We start from the raw sequence: 21,195 nt of genomic DNA on the forward strand, positions 1-21,195 counted from the left end.
TCCGGAGTGGGTTTTCGATTGCCTGTCAGATCAAATGCAAATTCTGCTGCCTAGCTTTTAAGTCCTCTATGAACAACCTCATCCCTTCCACTTCATTTTCACTTCTGTCCAATTCCATTTTAGCAAAAAACAGTCTTTGAAATGGTTCCACATGCCCAAAATCTGCTCATTTCTAAGGACTGTACTCATGCTGTTCCCTCCCACATAAAATGTCCTTCTCTATATGCTCCCACTATTTAATGATGAAATTCCTTTCATAGCACATCTCCTCTGTTAATGTCTTCCCACCCAGCCACACCTTACAGTAATCAGCTGGCTTTATATACCTTCAGTACTATTGCATATGGTCTGATCTATACCATTATGTGATTGTTTACATTAGCACTGAAAAACTTTTTCTGTAAAGGGTCAGATGGCAACTACTCAAGTCTGCCCTTCCTAGCAGGAAAGCAGCTGTAGATAAAAAATAAACAAATGACCGTGGCTAAGAGCCATAAAACTTTATTTAAAAACCAGATGGCTGACAGGCCATAGTCTGCTGATTCTTGGTTTGCATGATGACTTTTTAAATTAATTTTAAAAAACTGTTGACATAATTGCTATAATTGATATTCAAATTTGGCCCTTTCTTACAAAGCATTTAGGGAAAATAAGTAAGGTAAATTGCACCTCTTTTATTATCTAAGAGATGGAAAAGTATCCTTTATCAAAGAAAACAAACTTTTTCCTAACCCTAAACTCTGAAAGAAATTTCTCATTTGGGGGCTTATGCACGAGATATGGGGTGATATAATGGGCAATACTGTCAACAACGTAAGTAAAACAAAATTTTATATTATTTCTTTTTTAAACAAACCCTGGGTAAAGCCATGGGTATAAAATAATACGTAACTCAAAGAGCCTCAGCTAGATGGGGTCCAAGTGCAGAGTTTTTTGATGACCTAATCTAATTCAGTAGAAGGTAGACGTTAGAGTGCCCAGAGAGGTAGATAGTTATCAGCCTGTCACAGAGTAGTCTTACCCAAACATCAACAGTAAACAGAAGAAAACACTGGGGTCATACTCTCTAATCCAAGCCTAACCCAGTGCCCTCGAGTTGATTCCTAGCCTAGAATGCTAGAATTCCAATATTGCTTTGGGGACCTGAAGAGCAGCTGGTTAAGCTAATAGCTTATTTTTGCAGTAGAAAAGCCGAACCAGTATTCTCATTCAGAAAGATGACCCTGCCTCCAGAAGGTTGGCCAAAAAAACCCAAAAACCAAACCCAGTGCCGTCGAGTCGATTCTGACTCATAGCAACCCTACAGGACAGAGTAGAACTGCCGCATTGAGTTTCCAAGGAGCGCCTGGCGGGTTTAAACTGCTGACCCTTTGGTTAGCAGTCATAGCACTTAACCACTACGCCACCAGGGTTTCCGAAGGTTGGCCACTGGGGTAAAAAGTGTTGTTTTTATCAAAATTACTTAAGTATAGATGACAAATACCTAAGCTTACAAAAAAAAAAAAAAGACAGCCCTTATTTCAGTATGACACTTTAGAGAAAGAATACCCACCAAGAGAAAGACTAGGTTTTTTAAATCTATAGTAACTTTATCTTTCCTAACTAATGGCAATTATGCATTCTCAAAACCACTACCCAAGCTACAATATGTTTTGATATCATCCTTGATTTGTTATCCTTGGGCTACAAATTGCAAGTGTCTTTCATCTGCTGGAGACTTACGTTTCAAGGTTAATCACAACCATTTGGCCTTTCAAAGTATAAAAACAAAATATTCTCTTACAGAATTTCAAAAAATAGAAGTACACATGCTTTCTTTACCACGGGCAGGGTAGCTATGTGTCCTACTTTATTTTTAATCTCAACTTCCTTTGGGCATTTTATACTTTAAACTAAACTTTACTAAAAGGAAACTGGTCACAATATGCTCCATAAATCACATTATAAAAAAGACTGTTTGATTTAAAAAGATTTATCTCCAACCTGTCATTGTGCCTTTTGTAAATCTAAATCAGAAACAGAATTTTAATGACTTTTTTTTACAGATGCTTGAAAATAAATGATTTAAGTTCCAAGTGCATTAAAGCATTTGTTTAACATAAGCAATTATCACCTGCCAAAGTGTTTCAGCCCTATAAAAATTTATTTTCCAAGAAAATAAATCTATCAATTTCACTCTAGAAGAAATAAAGGACCAGGAGTATTATACATAAAGCACTTTGGGTTTCAATTTTCTTTCTCAATAGTTTCCCTGGGGTATGAAAACATACAACTATATATCACAAAAAAAGTACGTATGGTCAAATCTCAAATGAAGGAAAGCAATCTGAAAAACTAGAAAAAAAAAAATCTAATTATATTCCTGAAAACTATGGGAAGCCAGCAGAGGGATTAACTGATCCTGTGGGGTAGCTGGAGGGCGGGGGAAGTCATGGCTACAAAGACACATTTGAGCACACTTAACTTTAAAAAGTCTATACAGGAAGGGCTCAAGGGCAGCAATCTGGGAGCAAGTCAGGACTACAGAGGTATATTCCTGCAGCTAATTTACATGAGCAATGTCATCAGCAGGCTGATTAATAAAAAATGTATACTTCATTTACATTATTAGAACCTTGTGTTTTAGAGCCAAAAGGGTCATTTTTTGTTTGGGGGTTCTTTTTTTGTCTTTATTTTCTAAAAGGACTTTTTTCTTTTCTAACACTTTACAAAATATTCCAATTATCAGTCATGGTATTTCCTTAGTTTCTTCCTTCCAAAAATTAAGCTGTGGAACCATCAGTCTGAGTATTTTAAGCACATATTTTGACTTTTTGTTTTGTTGTTCGAGGTAGGGTGCTTACAGAAAAGCTGATGAGCACCATCAATAAATAACAGCTGATGTTACAAATGCATCAGGACTCTGGCTCAGAAGTACATTCCAGATTCTCCTACTTGCTTTGCCCTGCCCCTTTTTTAAAAAAAGAAAAAAATCTGCCTAACCTTTTCAACCATCCACCTTGCTCTACTATCCAATATTTACACCTTCACCATTCCTCTACTGCTTCCCAGTCCCCAAGTATTTCTACACATTCTCTCTGGGATCTGGCAGCTGGGTTCCCAAAGTAACAGGACTTGATAATCAGAGCCTTCCTAACCACATGATTCCTACAAATGGGAAGGTTACGGGGAAATCTCAACGGACAGTCTTTAAGACTAAACAGTAAGTGCAAGCAAAAGCAACTTTTAGTCGTTATATTCTCAGAGACCACCAAGGCATCTTTAAACTAAGCTAAGAGTAGAAAATACTTTTAAGTTAGCCAGTTATTTCAAAATCAAGCTGAGAGAGGGCAACTAAATGGTCTGACTGAGTTGCTTAGTCAATAATCAGAGAAAGCAGGGTCTGTGAGGATGACAGAGGCTGCTAGCTATCCTCCAATATGTTCTCTCCTTCTTCTGTATTAAAAAAACTGTAGCCTGACAGGCTTCATAACATTTCCTAGCCTCAAGCATAATTAGATATGACCACACGAACAAGTTCTCTCTGCTGGAGTTTGAGCAGAAGGGTTGTGCCACTTCCATGCCTGAGCCTGCATCCTCCACTCTCTCTTCCACAAGGTCTTGGCAATAAACCAATTCAACATGCACATAAAGACAATGCCCCTAGGACACTGTTGAAGAAATAAAATGAAAGGAACCTAGATCCCTAAATGTAGCTTTGAGTAAAGCTGCATACTAACCTGGAACGACAATATTATGTGAGAAATAAATAAACTTCTATCTTGTCTGAACCACTGCATATTGGGGTTTGTCATGGTAGTATTTCCCCAACTAATATGAGGAACCTGAGATCATCTCCCATCCACATTTTCGTTGGAGAAACGAACAAGCCAAATGTCATAGAGGTTAAGTTAAGCAACTTTCAAAAAAAGCAAACCATCATGGCATAGTTCAGGTGAGAAGGGTGGTTTCTTGACTTCCAATAGAGCGTTCTTTCCACTGGACCATTAATAACATGAGATATGACTGGCGTTTTTCCTACTACTGCATCACAGCCCAGGAATTTTACAATCTATAATTCAAGTACTGAGCAAGTTTAGGTGAATATAAGATCTGATGATCTCACCGGATGCAATTTACTAAAAGTACATCAAATTGCAATCAAATGCCTGCCTTTACAATTTAGTTCCTTCACAGTCAATATCACATGCTACTTGTACTTTGATTTTGTAATCGGAGCCTAAAATAAGATCAGAGGCGGGAAATTCCAAGTTAGAAGTGATTGCTGTCCAGGAGAACCAGGCACTAAAGAAAGAAAGTCACCAACTTGAATAATGACTGCTGTGTTATAATAATTTATCCAATTACTCTTGAATAATCATTTTTAAAAGTATCATATATATGTATATCTAAATGTTATACAAATGAATAAAGGTATACAGATGAAAATTTATCTTTTAAAATCCAAAGACTCATTTTTCTCTACAATTTTTACATTATCCAATCTAAGTCTTCAAAGTTAATGCCTTTATAAGTTGATTTTTTTTATTAACTTTTATTGAGCTTCAAGTGAACTTTTACAAATCAAGTCAGTCGGTCACATATAAGTTTATATACACCTTATTCCGTACTCCCACTTGCTCTCCCCCTAATGAGTCAGCCCTTCCAGTCTCTCGTGACAATTTTGCCAGCTTCCAACTCTCTCTATCCTCCCATCCCCCCTCCAGGCAGGAGATGCCAACACAGTCTCAAGTGTCCACCTGATACAAATAGCTCACTCTTCATCAGCATCTCTCTCCTACCCACTGTCCAGTCCCTTTCATGTCTGATGAGTTGTCTTCGGGAATGGTTCCTGTCCTGGGCCAACAGAAGGTTTGGGGACCATGACTGCCGGGATTCCTCTAGTCTCAGTCAGACCATCAAGTATGGTCTTTTTGTGAGAATTTGGGGTCTGCATCCCACTGATCTCCTGCTCCCTCAGGGGTTCTCTGTTGTGCTCCCTGTCAGGGCAGTCATCGGCTGTGGCTGGGCACCAACTAGTTCTTCTGGTCTCAGGATGATGTAGGTCTCTGGTTCATGGGGCCCTTTCTGTCTCTTGGGCTCTTAGTTGTCGTGTGACCTTGGTGTTCTTCATTCTCCTTTGATCCAGGTGGGTTGAGACCAATTGATGCATCTTAGATGGCCGCTTGTTAGCATTTAAGACCCCAGACACCACATTTCAAAGTGGGATGCAGAATGTTTTCATAATAGAATTATTTTGCCAATTGACTTAGAAGTCCCCTTAAACCATGGTCTCCAAAGCCCCGTCCTTGCTCCGCTGACCTTTGAAGCATTCAGTTTATCCCGGAAACTTCTTTGCTTTTGGTCCACTCCAGTTGAGCTGACCTTCCGTGTAATGAGTATTGTCCTTCCCTTCACCTAAAGTAGTTCTTATCTATTAACTAATCAGGAAATAACCCTCTCCCACCCTCCCTCCCTCCCCCCCTCATAACCACAAAAGTATGTGTTCTTCTCAGTTTATACTATTTCTCAAGATCTTATAATAGTGGTCTTATACAATATTTGTCCTTTTGCCTCTGACTCATTTCGCTCAGCATAATGCCTTCCAGGTTCCTCCATGTTATGAAATGTTTCACAGATTCATCACTGTTCTTTATCGATGCGTAGTATTCCATTGTGTGAATATACCACAATTTATTTAACCATTCATCCGTTGATGGACACCTTGGTTGCTTCCAGCTTTTTGCTATTGTAAACAGAGCCACAATAAACATGGGTGTGCATATATCTGTTTGTGTGAAGGCTCTTATTTCTCTAGGGTATATTCCGAGGAGTGGCATTTCTGGGTTGTATGGTAGTTCTATTTCTAACTGTTTAAGATAACGCCAGATAGATTTCCAAAGTGGTTGTACCATTTTACATTCCCACCAGCAGTGTATAAGAGTTCCAATCTCTCCGCAGCCTCTCCAACATTTATTATTTTGTGTTTTTTGGATTAATGCCAACCTTGCTGGAGTGAGATGGAATCTCATCGTGGTTTTAATTTGCATTTCTCTAATGGCTAATGATCGAGAGCATTTTCTCATGTATCTGTTAGCTGCCTGAATATCTTCTTTAGTGAAGTGCGTGTATAAGTTGATTTTTTAACAATACAATTTTAAAATGTTTTTGCTCTGCCAACAGAGTAATTACTCAAATTTTTCAGTACAAAACTTTTTTTTAATTCAGGATTTTATGTCCATACAAAAATACATATTTATAATATAAACAAACAAAAAAACCTTGCTGTCCAGTTGATTCTGACAACTAGTGACCTTACAGGACAGAGAAGAACTGACCCATAGGGTTTCCAAGGAGTGGCTGGTGAAGTCGAACTGCTGATCTTTTGTTTGGCAGCCATAGCTCCTAACCACTGTGCCATAAAGGCTCCATGTATAATATATTCATAGTATATTTACAATAAAACTGATGCCCACTCATTTTAAAGATCATACTTGCCAATAAATGTCTAAATTCGGTAGCAAAATCACCAAATTCTTACTTTAAGCAATATCCAGTTAACTGAAATTTTGTAAAGCATCAAAAAATGTATTTTATAGGTATTTTACTTCTATTTCCTCAAAAATGGCTCAAATTTTCTGCACTGGTTCTCTAAAATAATTTACTTTTAAGCAAATATTAATATGGTAAAAACAGAAATATTTACGATAAAATAATGTATTTTATATAAAATACTCCAGGTCATGTGACAGATAAAACAACAATGGTTAAATGCTGATAAAAGATAAGTACACAACACCACTCTCTGTATTTTTATATATCTTTGAAATTTTTCATGATAAAAAGTTTTTTAAACCACACTTACATGTCTCTTACTATGAGCCAGGCAATATTCTAAGCATCTTACATATGTTGTTGTTAAGTTGTTATGTGCCATCGAGTCTGTTCCGACTCATAGCAACCCTATAGGACAGAGAACTGTCCCACAGGGTTTGCAAGGAGTGACTGGTGGATTCAAACTACTGACCTTTTGGTTAGCAGCCCAGCTCTTAACCATTGCACCACCAGGTCTCCATCTTACATATATTAATTCATTTAACCCTTACAATAACCCTATGAGGTAAGTACTTATTTTATGGATGAAGAAACTGAAGCATAGAAAAAGTTAGGTAACTTTCCCAAGGTCACATAGTAAGCGGCCTTCAAACCCAAGTAGTTTGAAATTCACACCCAAGCGGTCTGGCTCCAGGGTACATAAGCACATAGGAAAATCTGGGAATTATGAATTATAGGTGATTTTTTGTTTGTTCTTATTTTCTAATTCTTTTCATAAGAACATGTACTCTTGTAATTTGAATAAAGTTACCAAAATACGAAATTTATTCTTCAGATCCTAATATATTTTTTTTAAGAAATAAGGGATGTGACATTCTGAAACCCACATTACCACAAGCATAGAAATCTACTATTAGTGTCAACCTTTCATAAAGTGAGTGGCAACAACTTGAAAGTGTTTACAAGCAGTGAAAGATTATTACTTTGCTACCCATTTTACCAATGTTTTATAGAACAAGTAATACTGAAAAGAGGTCAGTGTAATTCAGCTAGCTAGATTCAATTAACTTTAGACCATTTAAAAACTTAGTTCCTTCATTTTCAAGGAGAAACATAACCATTCCAATAATTCCATTTAGACTCCTGGGAAATTTAATACAAAATAAAAACTTTACTCTTAAAAACAGTTTTGTAGACTGATTACACGCTAAAGGCAACATTTTTTTTTGATTGCTGCAAACTGACCAATCAGCCTCATTTCTTTTCATTAAAACTAAATTCTGAAATTCATGTACAATGGAGTAGTTACAGTTTAGTTATTTTAGCTCACATACTTAGTACTAATGAAAGCTGAAGAACAAATAAGCAAAGAAATTTTATAGGGAAGAGAACAAATGTCCATAATGTTAACTAGTAGTCCATGTAGCCCATAATGGACAGGGAGAGTAACTCCAAATTCGATTCCTAAATAGGTACAATTACAACTACAAAAAAAAAAAAAAAAAATCACTGCACTGTTAGAAGAACTATCCTGAAGATGTTCAAATGAATACACCGCACAGCGCACGGTAAAGCAACGTCATACATTCTTTTGCAAACCGTAAAACTGCTGAAAGTGAAAAACGCCTTTAATCTGAATACTAAGCACATACCTACCTTCGTGAAAGAGCAACCAGACACAGGGAAAAAAGGGCACGGACTTTTGCAGGGGAGAAACAGACCCGGACACAAATTCTAACTCCAGCACTAGCTATTTAAAATTAAGTAAATCACTTAACACCTCGAAGCCTGTTTCCTCATTGGTTAAATATAAGGTTAATCTTATATTTGTTTAACCACTCCGCTTGAAAGTGTTGTTGGTAGTGGTGGTGGTGTGTGTCATCAAGTTGAGTCCGACTCATAGAGACCCTATAGGGCAGATTATAATAATCTCATAGGGTTCCCTAGGGTGCAATTTGCAGGAACAGATCACCAAGTCCTTTCTCCTGCAGAGCCAGGTGTGTTCAAATCAACGACATTTAGGGTAGCAGCTGAGCGCCTAACCATTGCACCACCATGGCTCCTTAATATACAGTACATTGAGGGTGTTTGTAAAAATTAAAATAATCCATGTAAAGCATTTCTCTCAGGGCCAGGCACATAACAAACACTTTAAAAATGTTAGCTATTATTACTCTACTCTTATTATTCTAAGTCTGAATCCAAAGCCTTGTGTTTTCCATTTTATCTTGCCGTACCTCAGGTAACCAAGTAAATCTTTAAAGGGATATCTAGGTTTGAATATACACCGTTGAATCAGGTTCCCAAAGTAGCTCACAAGCTTAAGCAAACAGGTCTGTATCTCTGTGTATGCTGCAACCCTAAAAACATGTAATCCAGTCAAATGTGTAAAACTTACACCTTCTATTGTATAAGACCACTATTATAAGATCTTGAGAAATAGTTTAAACTGAGAAGAAAACATTCTTTTGTGGTTACGAGAGGGGGGAGGGAGGGAGGAAGGGTGGGAGAGGGGCATTTACTAATTAGATAGTAGATAGTAGATAAGAACTACTTTAGGTGAAGGGAAGGACAACATTCAATACAGGGGAGGTCAGCACAACTGGACTAAACCAAAATCAAAGAAGTTTCCTGAATAACCTGAATGCTTCGAAGGTCAGCAAAGCAGGGGCAGGGGTTTGGGGACCATGGTTTCAGGGGACATCCAAGTCAATTGGCATAATAAAATCTACTAAGAAAACATTCTGCATCCCACCTTGAAGGGTGGTGTCTGGGGTCTTAAACGCTAGCAAGCAGCCATCTAAGATGCATCAATTGGTCTCAACCCATCTGGATCAAAGGTGAATGAAGAACACCAAGGACACACGTAATTACGAGCCCAAGAGACAGAAAGGGCCACATGAACCAGAGATTACATCATCCTGAGACCAGAAGAACTAGATGGTGCCCAGCCACAACCGATGACTGCCCTGACAGGGAGCACAACCGAGAACCCCTGAGGGAGCAGGAGAACAGTGGGATGCAGACCCCAAATTCTCATAAAAAGACCAGACTTAATGAGACTAGAAGGACCCCAGCGGTCATGGTCCCCAAACCTTCTGTTGGCCCAGGACAGGAACCGCTCCCAAAGCCAACTTGTCAGACGTGGATTGGACTGGACAACGCGTTGGAGAAGGATGCTGATAAGGAGTGAGCTACTTGCATCAGGTGGACACTTGAGCCTATGTTGGCATCTCCTGTCTAGAGGGGAGATGGGAAGGTAGAGCTGGTTAGAAGCTGGCAAAATGGTCACGAAAAGAGATACTGGAAGGAGGGAGCGGCTGTATCATTGAGGGGAGAGTAATTGGGAGTATGTAGTAAGGTGTATATAAGTTTATGTGAGAGACTGACTTGATTTGTAAACTTTCACTTAAAGCACAATAAAAATTATTTAAAAAAAAAAACATATCTTCTAGGGGTGCTCCGTGTCTAGAACACAAAGCAATTATCAATCTAAACTTAACCCTCATTCTTGTGACAACATCACTAGCAACCGTGACATCTCCCACATTTTTATATGTTCTTTGATTTTATACTCATATTTCATCAACTGCTCAGTTTAAGTACAAGTGTGAGTATGGAACAAAGGAGAAAAACTGACCACTTCCATCACAGCAATTAAGTGTCACTCTGTAGTAAATCTATGCTTCTTATCACTGATATCCACACTTCCATGTTTCACATTTTCCATTTATTTTTCTAAAATAAGTAAATATTTGGTGAAATTATTTGCCCAAATGATAATTCAAACACTACCACACAGACACTGCCACAAATGAATGCTTGCCTGTCAGGTAGCCCCATGATGAGACAGTTCAAAACACAGCTCAATGAAACAGGGAAGTATCTGTGTAGAAGTGTTGACTTGTAGAAACATAGTTTGAAATAACTGTGAAATGTTCAGAAAGAAATGTCCAGAAGCAAGAAGATCAAGCAGGAAGCCGCTGCACATTCTTTGTCAATCCACACAGCTGCCTCAGAAACCAGGTTGAACGATGACTTGGCCTCATATTCCAAGCAGAGAATACACGTACATGGCGTAGAGGAGACAAACTGGACAGTTGAGAACAGACATTTACTAATGTCCCTTCCAGGTCTGAGAGGATTGTAATCAGTCCTCAAGATGTAGAAGGCCTTCTCGTCTCTTCTGAAGGGGAAAGTATCCATCTGTGTAATGGTGGTGTCTGCTTAGACGCCAGTGAAAAGGCTGAAAGACACCTCAAATGGGAAGGATACATCACTGACCAAGCTTCCTGCATTATTATCCTGGACTTTTGAGTTTCTTCAAAGAACCAACCGTGTCTTGTTCACCTACATGCAGGACCTAGCAATTGTCATAAGCAATCAATAAATGTTCATTGAATTATTGTGTTCAGTACCGTAACTAATACACAATAACCAAAACCCAAACCTGTTGGCTTTGAGTCTATTCCAACTCATAGCAACTCTACAGGACAGAGTAGAACTGCCCCATAGGGTTTACAAGGAGCGGCTGGTGAATTCAAACTGCCGACCTTTTGGTTAGCAGCTATAGTTCTTAATCACTGCACCACCAGGGCTCCAATACACAATACCCACTGCCGTCGAGTCAATTCCGACTCATAGCAACCCTGTAGGACAAGAGTAGAATTGCCCCATTGAGTTTCCAAGGAACGCCTGGTGGATTGGAACTGCTAATCTTTAGGTTAGCAGCCAAATTCTTAACCACTACACCACCAGGGTTTCCCCAATAAACAATACCAACCCACCCACTGCCATTGAGTCGATTCCGACTCATAGCGACCCTATAGACAATAAACAATAGAGACCCTAAAAAATTAAGAGTCAGGATCCTACTGTTTGTTTTCAGGTCAACTTCCCAAAACAGAAGTAAGAAAGAGAGGAGAATCTATATCTTTCTTAGTAATTAAGATACAAGGAAAAGAGACTAAATTAAAAACAAGAATTAGAAAAATAAGTTTTAAACAATTTTATTTTCAAATACAGTAACCTGAATTCGCTTTCCAACACATCTAGGGTTTGGAAGTAATTAGTTCTTTTTAGACACATCCTTTTTCCCAGCACCCTTTTTTTTTAACTGAGAAAATAATTTTTATGTAGGTAGTACAGTCAAGTCCAAATCCTAAATCAGCAGAATGCAGATTAGTGAGATTTTATCACGCTGTTATTCATTTTGGTATATTTCCTTAAGAAAAAAAAAAGAACACATGCAAATGTTCACAAGACTGATTCTTCACTGTTCTCAGCAGTATCTAACAGAGATGGAAAGTGGATCTCTGTTGCTTGACAAAGTCTTAAATGAATGCTTCAGTTGACAGCTATTATTTATCACTGCTATGCTCTTAACCTATGTATTACAACTCTTTAAAAACCACAGCATCACCTCTGTATTTCCCACTGGGGCAAAAAGCATTTTAAACATGTAATTACACAAAGAAGTAACTTTACTAATCTTCTATTAGACAGCTAGCATTACTCATATAGCCTTTTTTATTTGTAAGGTATTTGATAATCAGGTATTAATTAATCTTCACAACCACCCTGAGCAGATGATCATTAGTAAATCATTTCGCTTTAGCACACCACCACCCAGCATCGTATTCAAGAATTAGAAAAGGATCTTAGACAGAAACACTGGCATCCAGTTGACAGAGTACAGTGTTGGAATGTCTATCAGATAAAGCTAACTTAAGAATCTCATTTAAACAAACGAAAAAAGAAGGAAAAAAAGTCTCCAAGCTGATTGCCACTCCTCATGAGAATTTTTTTTTTTTTAATTTCACAAATTTTAAAACCACTACATACAATTTTCACATGTATAGGCTTAATGGAACTTTTTAACACTTTGTTGGAAGTAAATGACTGACTAGACAGCAGCAAGAGCTTCATGGACCAGCAACTCACAATAAAGCCAACGTTCAGAGAGCTTCATTTCATCCTCAAAGACTGGTCTACTTCTCCATCTCAACTCAAATTCAAATACCATCTATGAAATTGCTCCCAACGTGGCTTACTTCCAAACTGATACAAAGATCCTCAAGGGAGGGCAGATAGGCTCAGGAGCAAAGCCACAGAAACAAGGCAGAACTAGTATGGTTCCCAGGACCAGGAGGGTCTCCCCAAGCCCCAGCCACAACACTGAGTTTCATTAGGAAACCCTGGCATAATAAAGCTGAGAGTCTGGGGTAGGACAAAAACTAAGCCACACTACAGGAGTGGGGAGTCAGGGTACTACATAGTGGGCATCTGATCTTAGTGTTTAGCACTTGTTGGCTATATCCCAAAGTGTGGCTTACATTCTTCAAGTTCTATACAAGTTACTTCAAAACTAAGGTAAGAAAGAAAAGCCGCAAAAGCGCACATACTTTTGGGCAAAGTTATTCACTGAAGGGCTATTTATGAGAAACTGAAATAATAGGTAAACTAAGGAATATGCAGATAAAATATTGATCAGTAATTTAGAATAACATTTACAAAGAGTTTAATAATATAAAGTAATACTTATGATAGAATTAAAAAAAAAAACCTGAAAAAAAGTATATACTATCATGAACACAGCCATGTTAAATACACACACGCACACAAACATAAGATTAAGGAAAAAAAGGACAAAGTGAATATGCAAAAATGTTAATTAAGATTGTTTCTGGGCAAGAAAATTATGGGTGATTGTTACATTCCTCCTTAACATTTCCTACATTTAATTTTTTTTTTCTACACTAGGCATATATTACTTTCTCAAATTAAAAAGAAATTATTAACTCTCTTCAAATAAAAAGATAAGACTATTTTAGCCTCAACAAAAAAAAAAAAAAGTGATCTTATTTACTTACTTGAAGCCACAGTCTTTTATCAGTGTCTAAAGAGGCAGATTCACCACAGCATACACCAAGATAAAATAAAGTCGCACTTGATCCAATTACACTGTTTATTAAGAGCTATTTAATGAGAAAGTCACACCTTTGAGTTATTAGAAGCTCTAATAGTCCCGCAGAGTTCCAAACAAGTAAGCTAACAGAATTACCTTTGATTCTAAATTGTTTGCCAGGAGATTAATCCATCTGTTCCTGAAAAAAAAAATCAAGTGCTCCTCCAGTGTGTTCAACTTCCTCCAACCTGAGTTTAATCAAGTACGTTAGCCTCAGTCTAGAAGGGTATTTTTAATTGCATAGGCTGCAGTTCAAACAGTTTAATTTTCCAAAGGCACATACAAAATAATATGTAGAAACCTAAAACTTTAGTCATCAATAGCTAAATTGAGCTCTGGTGGCACAGTGGTTAAGAGCTCGGCTGCTAACCAGAAGGTCGGCAGTTCAAATCCACCAGCTGCTCATTGGAAACCCTGTGGGGCAATTCTACTCTGTCCTACAAGGTCTCTATGAGAAGGAATCAATTCGACAACAATGGGTTTGGTTCGGTTTTTACATATTTTTGGCATCTATCAAAGAGTAAAGGCCTTTCTGATATGATGACATTTGGGCAAAGACCCGAAGGAAATAAGGAGCATTCCAGATGAAAGGCATACTAGGGGTACAGGCATGCTTGACAAGTTTAGCGAAACACACCAGTGTGACTGGTACAAGTGAGCAAGTTAGTCAGTGAGAAAAAACAGAGTGAAGGAGAGACCCAGATCACGTGACCACCTGCAGCCGGCTGTGGGCTTTGGATGGGCCTGAGTAAGATGGGAAGCCCTAGAGGGCCTGACACAGAGGAATGGCCTGCTTGACAACCATTTTAAAAACATCATTCTGCCCAAAACTATTGTCCTCAAATAATCTTTAAGCCTCGTCTTAGTCATCTAGTTCTGCTATAACAGAAATAGCACAAGTGCATGGCTTTAACAAAGAAATTTATTCTCTCACAGCTTAGGAGGCCAGAAGTGCAAATTCAGGGTGTCAGCTCTGGTTGGGAAAGGCTTTCTCTCTCTGTTGGTTCTGGGGAATGGTCCTTGTCATCAACCTCCCTTTGGTCTAGGAGCTTCTCAGCACAGGAACCCCGGGTCTAAAGGACATGCTCTGCTCCAGGCACTGCTTTCCTGGTGGTGTGAGGTCCCCCTATCTCTCCGCTCACTTCTCTCTTTCATATCTCAAAAGAGATTGATTTAAGATATAACCAAATCTAATAGACTGAATCCTACCTCATTAACAAAACTGCTTCTAATCCTGCCTTATTACCATCATAGAGGTAGGATTTACAACACATTGGAAAATCACTTCGGATGACAAAATGGTAGGCAATCACACAATACTGGGAATCATGGCCTAGCCAAGCTGACACACATTTTTGAGGGGACCTGCTTGAATCCATAACAATCCTTAAGCCAAAAATATCTCGAAGTCTTCTTAAAACCAAACAATAGTTTAGCTTAACTAGTAAAAAATCTCTGCCTTAGATTATATTCTTTTAAGATCTATATACATGGGATCAAATTGGCAAAACCAAACCAAAACCAAACGCAGCGCGTCAAGTCGATTCCCGACTTGTAGCAACCCTACAGGACAGAGTAGAACTGCCTCATAGGGTTTCCTAGGCTGTAAATCTTTACAGAAGCAGACTGCTACATCTTTCTCCCGAAGAGTTGCTGGTGGATCTGAACCACTACGCTTTCGGTTAGCAGCCGAGCTCTTAACCACTGCATCACCAGGGCTCCCTCTGTCCTAATAGCATATATTAAAACCTAAAAAGTTTGATTTGTATACCAACCTGTAAAAGGGTTATTAAACAGAGTAAAATACAAAGTAAATTGTGAAAGTGGCTAGGCAGAGAAAGAGAAAGGCTTGTTAGGATTGGAGGAAAAGCTACCAATTCACCCTGGCAGCCAAAAAAACCTCATTAAGGAAACTATTCGCAGCATTCACAATTGCAACATTTCTTGAGCATGCTTATCAATCAAATTAGCAAGCAGTCCATTCTTATGACCAAAAAGGGATTAGAAAATATATTCTACTGTCCTAGAAAGAACTGAACTCTTAAACAGACAAGTGAAAAGATAAATCTATAACTAAATAATAACAACACACTAAATATCTATGCAGTTCAAAGTCTCGATTTCCTCTGGCCTAAAGAAATGTTTTCCCATCATGAAAAATAAAAATTATACAATATTAATGTCAAGGCTTATGAAGTATCTTCAAAATATATAAAACTAAAGTTGTTCTTGTCAGCTGCCATCAAGTCAGCCCCCAACTCACAGCAACCCCACGCACAGTGGAACAAAACGCTGCCCAGTCCTGTGCCATCCCCATCATGGGTTGGGGAATTCAGGTTAGTTAAATGAAAGTCAATATAAATTAACAAAATTAAAAAATTATAACTGTAGTTTTATTATTTCCAATCTGACTTGAAAAAGTTAAAAAATTATGAGACCAGAAGCAGTATTTGAGGGCCCCAATTTATAAAAAACTGTGTAATTAAACTATTGTTCGAAAATGCATGGGCTCATCCATGTTGCTTGAAAAATTTGTTTCAAATCATTAAAATAGAAGGAAAATTAATAAACATTCCTGTCCTATTTGCTTAGCAAATCTAGTTCCCTACCATACTGAAATAGTACATGCACCTCCATCCAGTTTATCGTTAACTGTGAATCAAAACATTTATAGGTGGTCCCCAACTTACAACAGGGTTCCGTTCCAACAACTCGATCATAAGTTGGTTCTGAGAGAGGTCAAACACCTTTTTTTTTTTTTTTCATTATTATTGCCTTTTATTATCAGTGTCTTCACAAATCTAATCTTTGCATTTGTGGTTGGAAACATTACATATCAATTTACAAATATACATGTGACAATGGTAACATCAGCAAATTACACACTGTCACATTGTATGTAGTACATATTATTAACAATACAAAAGAAAAAAACCCTGTTGCTGTGAAATCGACTCCAACTCATAAAGACCCTATATGACAGAGTAGAACTGCCCCACAGAGTTTCCAAGAAGCAGCTGGTGGATTCGAACTGCCAACGTTTTGGTTAGCAGCCTGAGCTCTTAACCACTGTACCACCAGGGCTCCTTACTAACAACAACAAAAAAAAAAAACAGAAGGCAGTTAAGTGTAGTTCATCGTAACTAGAACACGTCCTAAGTCGGGGACTACTTGCGTATTACACTTAGAATATAACTACATCATTATATTATCTTATACATCTCCCAGTGTTTAGTACTTTTTAAAAAATATAATGTTTATATATTTCGTATCACCTAAAGAGACAAGTACCACCCACTTGATCAAAGTTTAAGTTATCACCCCAGGTTTCTTTTATTAGATAAACTGAGTTCATTGTTTAAACCAAGGAATACTGTTTAATATCAAATTTTGCTATAGATCCACAAATAATCCTTACATTATTATTTCCTTATACTTCTTCTAAAGATAGTTATAACAGCATTTTTTCAATACTTTTTCTTTCTAGTTTAAAAAACTCCATTAGCACTTTTTCCTCAACTCTTGCATTTTTCTTCAAACTACCCATCTTGATATGGTCCATTTCTAGGACTAGAAAAGATCTAGCAAAAGCAAAATTTTGAGAAGTTAAATTTTCTTAAAGTTTCCAAACCCCTTATAGTGATATGAACAATTTAATTCACCTAATGGTTTGTGGACAATCTCCAAAAAGTATCATAAGGTTACAAATATGATGTCTTAGAAGAACCATGTTAGAAATGATTTTTATTACACCTGGAAAAAGGCCAAATGATCTACTTGTAAGTATCATCAATCAATCAACAAATGAAAAACACTGTTACATCTCTATGGGCATATTTATTCCCAAGTTAATGATCTGTTTACCTTTTGATTATCAGGCCTCAACAGAAGGCAAGATCAATTGATACCCAGTAAATTCTAGGTTTATAAAATAAATGTTGACATAGACAGGATATCGAAAGACATTAGCTAGATGATGGTAACTAGCTAATATTAGAGTAAGCAGTAAATCAAGACAGACGTTTTAGGAATCTACCGAAGTAAGTCAAAATGCTTTGAAAATTGCCTTCTTATCCAATTGTTTCTATACCATACCTTTAAATTTAAGATTCAAAAGTTCCTGATTATTACATTTCAAAATTTAGATGAGTCATAGTGCTTTGTATACAGAAATTGTACGTGACTCAAAATAGTGCATATGTAATTGTTTGCTAGTCAGAAAGTGAATCTGGACTGATTTAGAAATGTTAAAATATATAACCATAAAACACATCCTGTATTTTAAAATAGTCAGTTCCCAAGTGCTAATAGTTGTTCAGTGGTAACAGTTCAGTAAACATACCATCTGCCCCTTCTCTCCTTCTTCGAACACCTCAAATGTCACAGAATACTTCTAATCCCATCGCTTTGCTTGACAGACAGGGGACAGAGACCCAAGGAGAAGACTTCACGGGTGTACTTAGCATGATTACCCCTCAGAGCTTAACAGTGAAAGGCTTAATAGAGGTGAAAGTAAATAAACTGAGTGAGGTCCCAAAAGAGCTCTATCTTATGATACAGGAACATAAGCTTTTGTACTCAAATCTAGAACCTGATATTCAACCATCAACAAAAAGTTCCATCTCAAATGTGAACAATAAAGCTAGCAGATAAACTGGGAGAAAAGGCAGAGGATGCCTTTTTAGTTTCTGACACAAGACTCTGTCCATCAAGGAAGTCATCAATAAATTTTGCTGAATGAATGAATACATGCATGTATGCACGCATGATACTTCAGAGGATGACTGTATTGATTTCAAAAGCTCCAAATTTAGGAACTGAACTAAGGGATCGGGATGCCATGGGCTGAAATTAAAAGTCATGGAGAGTGAGTGTAACACCTCTGCCAAGTCTCTGCAAATCTCCGCATAGCAGTTGTGGACAATTCAAAACACACACAAAAAAAACACACACACGCGCGCGCTATTTCTTCAGGTAATTCCTTCAAGGGAGGACAGAGGCAGAGAGCCTAGAGGTCTGAAAACAGGCCCTGCTCACCCATAAGCCTTAGCATTAAAGTGGGCATGATCCGAATGAGTCACTGAGAATGAAGAGAAGACAGTCGCCCCAGGGCAACCAGGTCGCGGCCAGGATCCCCTTACGGTGCCCCCGACTAAGGAACCCGTCTAGGGATGGTGGGACTGCAACCTGCTGCAGCTAAGTAGCAAAGATCGCGCCGACCACTTTCCAAGTCAGGATCCCGCAGAGCCCCACCGCAGGCACCACAGCCGGCCCCGCGCAGGCCCCTCGGAACTCTCTAACCGCAGAAGGCCTGGTCCTCCCGGAGCTCGGAGCCAAGGTGGGAAAGGACGAGGGCAATGAGCAAGACCAGTTCCCTCCCCTGGGCCCCCACGCGGCGACGCGGCCCTGCTACCGCATGCTCCACTGTCCCAACTCTCAGTACATTCCCAGGCCCGCAGGACCTCGTCCGCCCTTCACGCAAGCCGAGCCAGGCCGCAGGGGGGCATGACCCAGCGGTTCCTGAACCGGGGGCAGCGACCCGCGACCCGTCGCCTGCCACCCCACGTCGCTTACCTTCCTTCTGCCACAAGCTCAGCCCCGCGCCGGCTGCCTGACGTCGCCCGCCCCGCCGTCTCGAAGGCCCGGGGGCGGAGACTACGGGGAAAGAGCCAATAGGCTGCAGGCTGTGATGCCCTGCCCCGCCTCCTCTGGTTTCGGCCAGGCCACCTCCCCCCACGCGCACGCGCGCCCAGGACCAAGGCCGCGCACTGCGGCTGGAAGGCTGCGGGGGGGGCGGGGGGGGCGGGGGTGGTGGGGCTTCTGGCTCGGCAGCTGCCCCAGCCCTTGGGGCGAGGGGAGCGGTGCTCACAGGCTGTGAAGCTGCATTGGGAGGTTAGCCCAAGGGGTATCAGATAAAAGGAACCTGCTAGACAAGCCGCTGCACCGTGCTGGGGTAGTATTATTGGCAGGCTGCCCCTAGGCAGCTTTTGGCGGTGTAAAGCAGCTCTTGGTATTTGGAGATTATATTTCCCGGAAAAAAAAAAAAAATTAGTTCTGATAACATTAACCAAAAAAAAAAAAAGAAACCAAACTCGTTGGCGTTGAGTCAATAACAGAGTAGAACTGCCTGAATAGGATTTCCTGGGTGCGGCTGGTGGACTTGAACTGCCTTTTTTTCGTCAGCAGTCGTAGCTCGTAATCACTGAGCCACCACGTCTCCATCCAACAACACTGAGGATTCGGAAAAAATATTGCAAACGGTGGACTTGAACGAAGATCTTCATTCTTCCCTTTGTAGCTACTTCCTGGCGTCTTGCCTTCACTTGGCCAAGAAAGAACATTGCAGTTCTTGATGCTACAGGGGTACATCCACTGTTGGATAGCGTTTCTGCTGATTTAATCTGGGGCGACTGGGCAAGTAGTTGGTAATATATTGCCTAATATTTAGTGGAGGAGCCCTGGTGGTTCAGTGGTTAAAGCGCTGACTGCTAACCAACAAAGGTTGGTAGTTCGAACCTACCAGCCCCTCTTCCAGAGAAAGATTTGGCAGTCTGCTTCCTTAAAAATTTAGCATTGGAAACCCTATAGGGCAGCTCTACTCTGTCCGGTATTATATGGTCATTATGAATCAGAATCGACTGGACCACAGTGTGGTTGGTAATGTCTACTGAGTGCTCACACGTATTTGAACGTGTGCTAACATTTTATGTGCACTTTCTCCTTATAAAGAGGAGAGGGAGGGTGTGCTCCCATAAAAGAAGGCTGCACCAGACACCTGGAACCATGGAACAGAAGCTGAAGGAGGCAGCAGAGAAAATGTGAAGAAAAGGTCCTGAAGGAGTAGAGTTCTCCATGTGGATGATGAATGTGGGAATTATATACACAACAAAATAATTAAGTTGTTCTAGAGAACCTGACTTACCCAGTCACTTCTAAACCCTGATGCACCTTAGAATATTTTGGGAATCTTTTTAAAAAGCCACAGATGCCTGGGCCCATCTCTAGATATTCTGACTTAGTAGCTTTGGGGTTTGGCATTGGTGTTTTTATAAGCTTCCAAGGCCATTTTAATGTGCCAAGAAGTAGTTCTACTTTTCATTGTTGTTTAGGTGCCATCCAGTTGGTTCTGACTCATAGAGGCCCTCCGTATAACACAACAGAACACTGCTCAGTCCTGTGCCATGCTCACAATTGTTGCTATGTTTGAGCCCATTGTTGCAGCCATTGTGTCAACCCATCTCATTGAGGGTCTTCACTTTTTCGCTGACTCTCTACCAAACATGATGTTTTTCTCCAGGGTCTGATCCCTTCTGATAACGTGTCCAAAGTAAGTGAAAAGCCAGTACTGGGGAAGCCTGTACAACCTGTACAAGGAAAGGTCATGGTAGCTCCATAGACATCCAAACTCCCTGAGGGACCGAATTGCTGGACTGCCAGCTGTGGGGACCGTGATCTCAGGGAATATCTAGCACAATTGGCATAACATAGTGTATAATAAAGAATATGTTCTACATTCTACTTTGGTGAGTAGCATCTGGGGTCTTAAAAGCCTGTGAGAGGCCATCTAGGATACTCCACCAGTCTCACCCCTTAGGGGGTAAATGAAGAGTGCAGAAAACTAAAAGTACAGGGGAAAGATTAGTCCAGAGGACTAATGGACCATATCTACCACTGCTTCCACCAGACTGGGTCCG

At 39.6% G+C, this 21,195-nt stretch overlaps 1 protein-coding gene across 9 annotated transcripts in view; it reads right to left on the reverse strand.

Moving 5' to 3' along the window:
• The window catches only part of FOCAD (focadhesin), a 324,750-nt gene extending 305,611 nt beyond the window's left edge, over nucleotides 1–19,139 (reverse strand). For all 9 annotated transcript variants that reach the window (XR_010322852.1, XM_064290441.1, XM_064290437.1 and 6 more), the window contains exon 1: nucleotides 19,076–19,139. The gene's annotated coding sequence lies outside the window, so the exon portion shown is untranslated. The remainder of the gene's footprint in view (nucleotides 1–19,075) is intronic.
• Nucleotides 19,140–21,195: the final 2,056 nt, after the last annotated feature.

Source organism: Loxodonta africana, chromosome 9 (assembly GCF_030014295.1).
Source record: "Loxodonta africana isolate mLoxAfr1 chromosome 9, mLoxAfr1.hap2, whole genome shotgun sequence".
Lineage (NCBI taxonomy): Eukaryota > Metazoa > Chordata > Mammalia > Proboscidea > Elephantidae > Loxodonta > Loxodonta africana.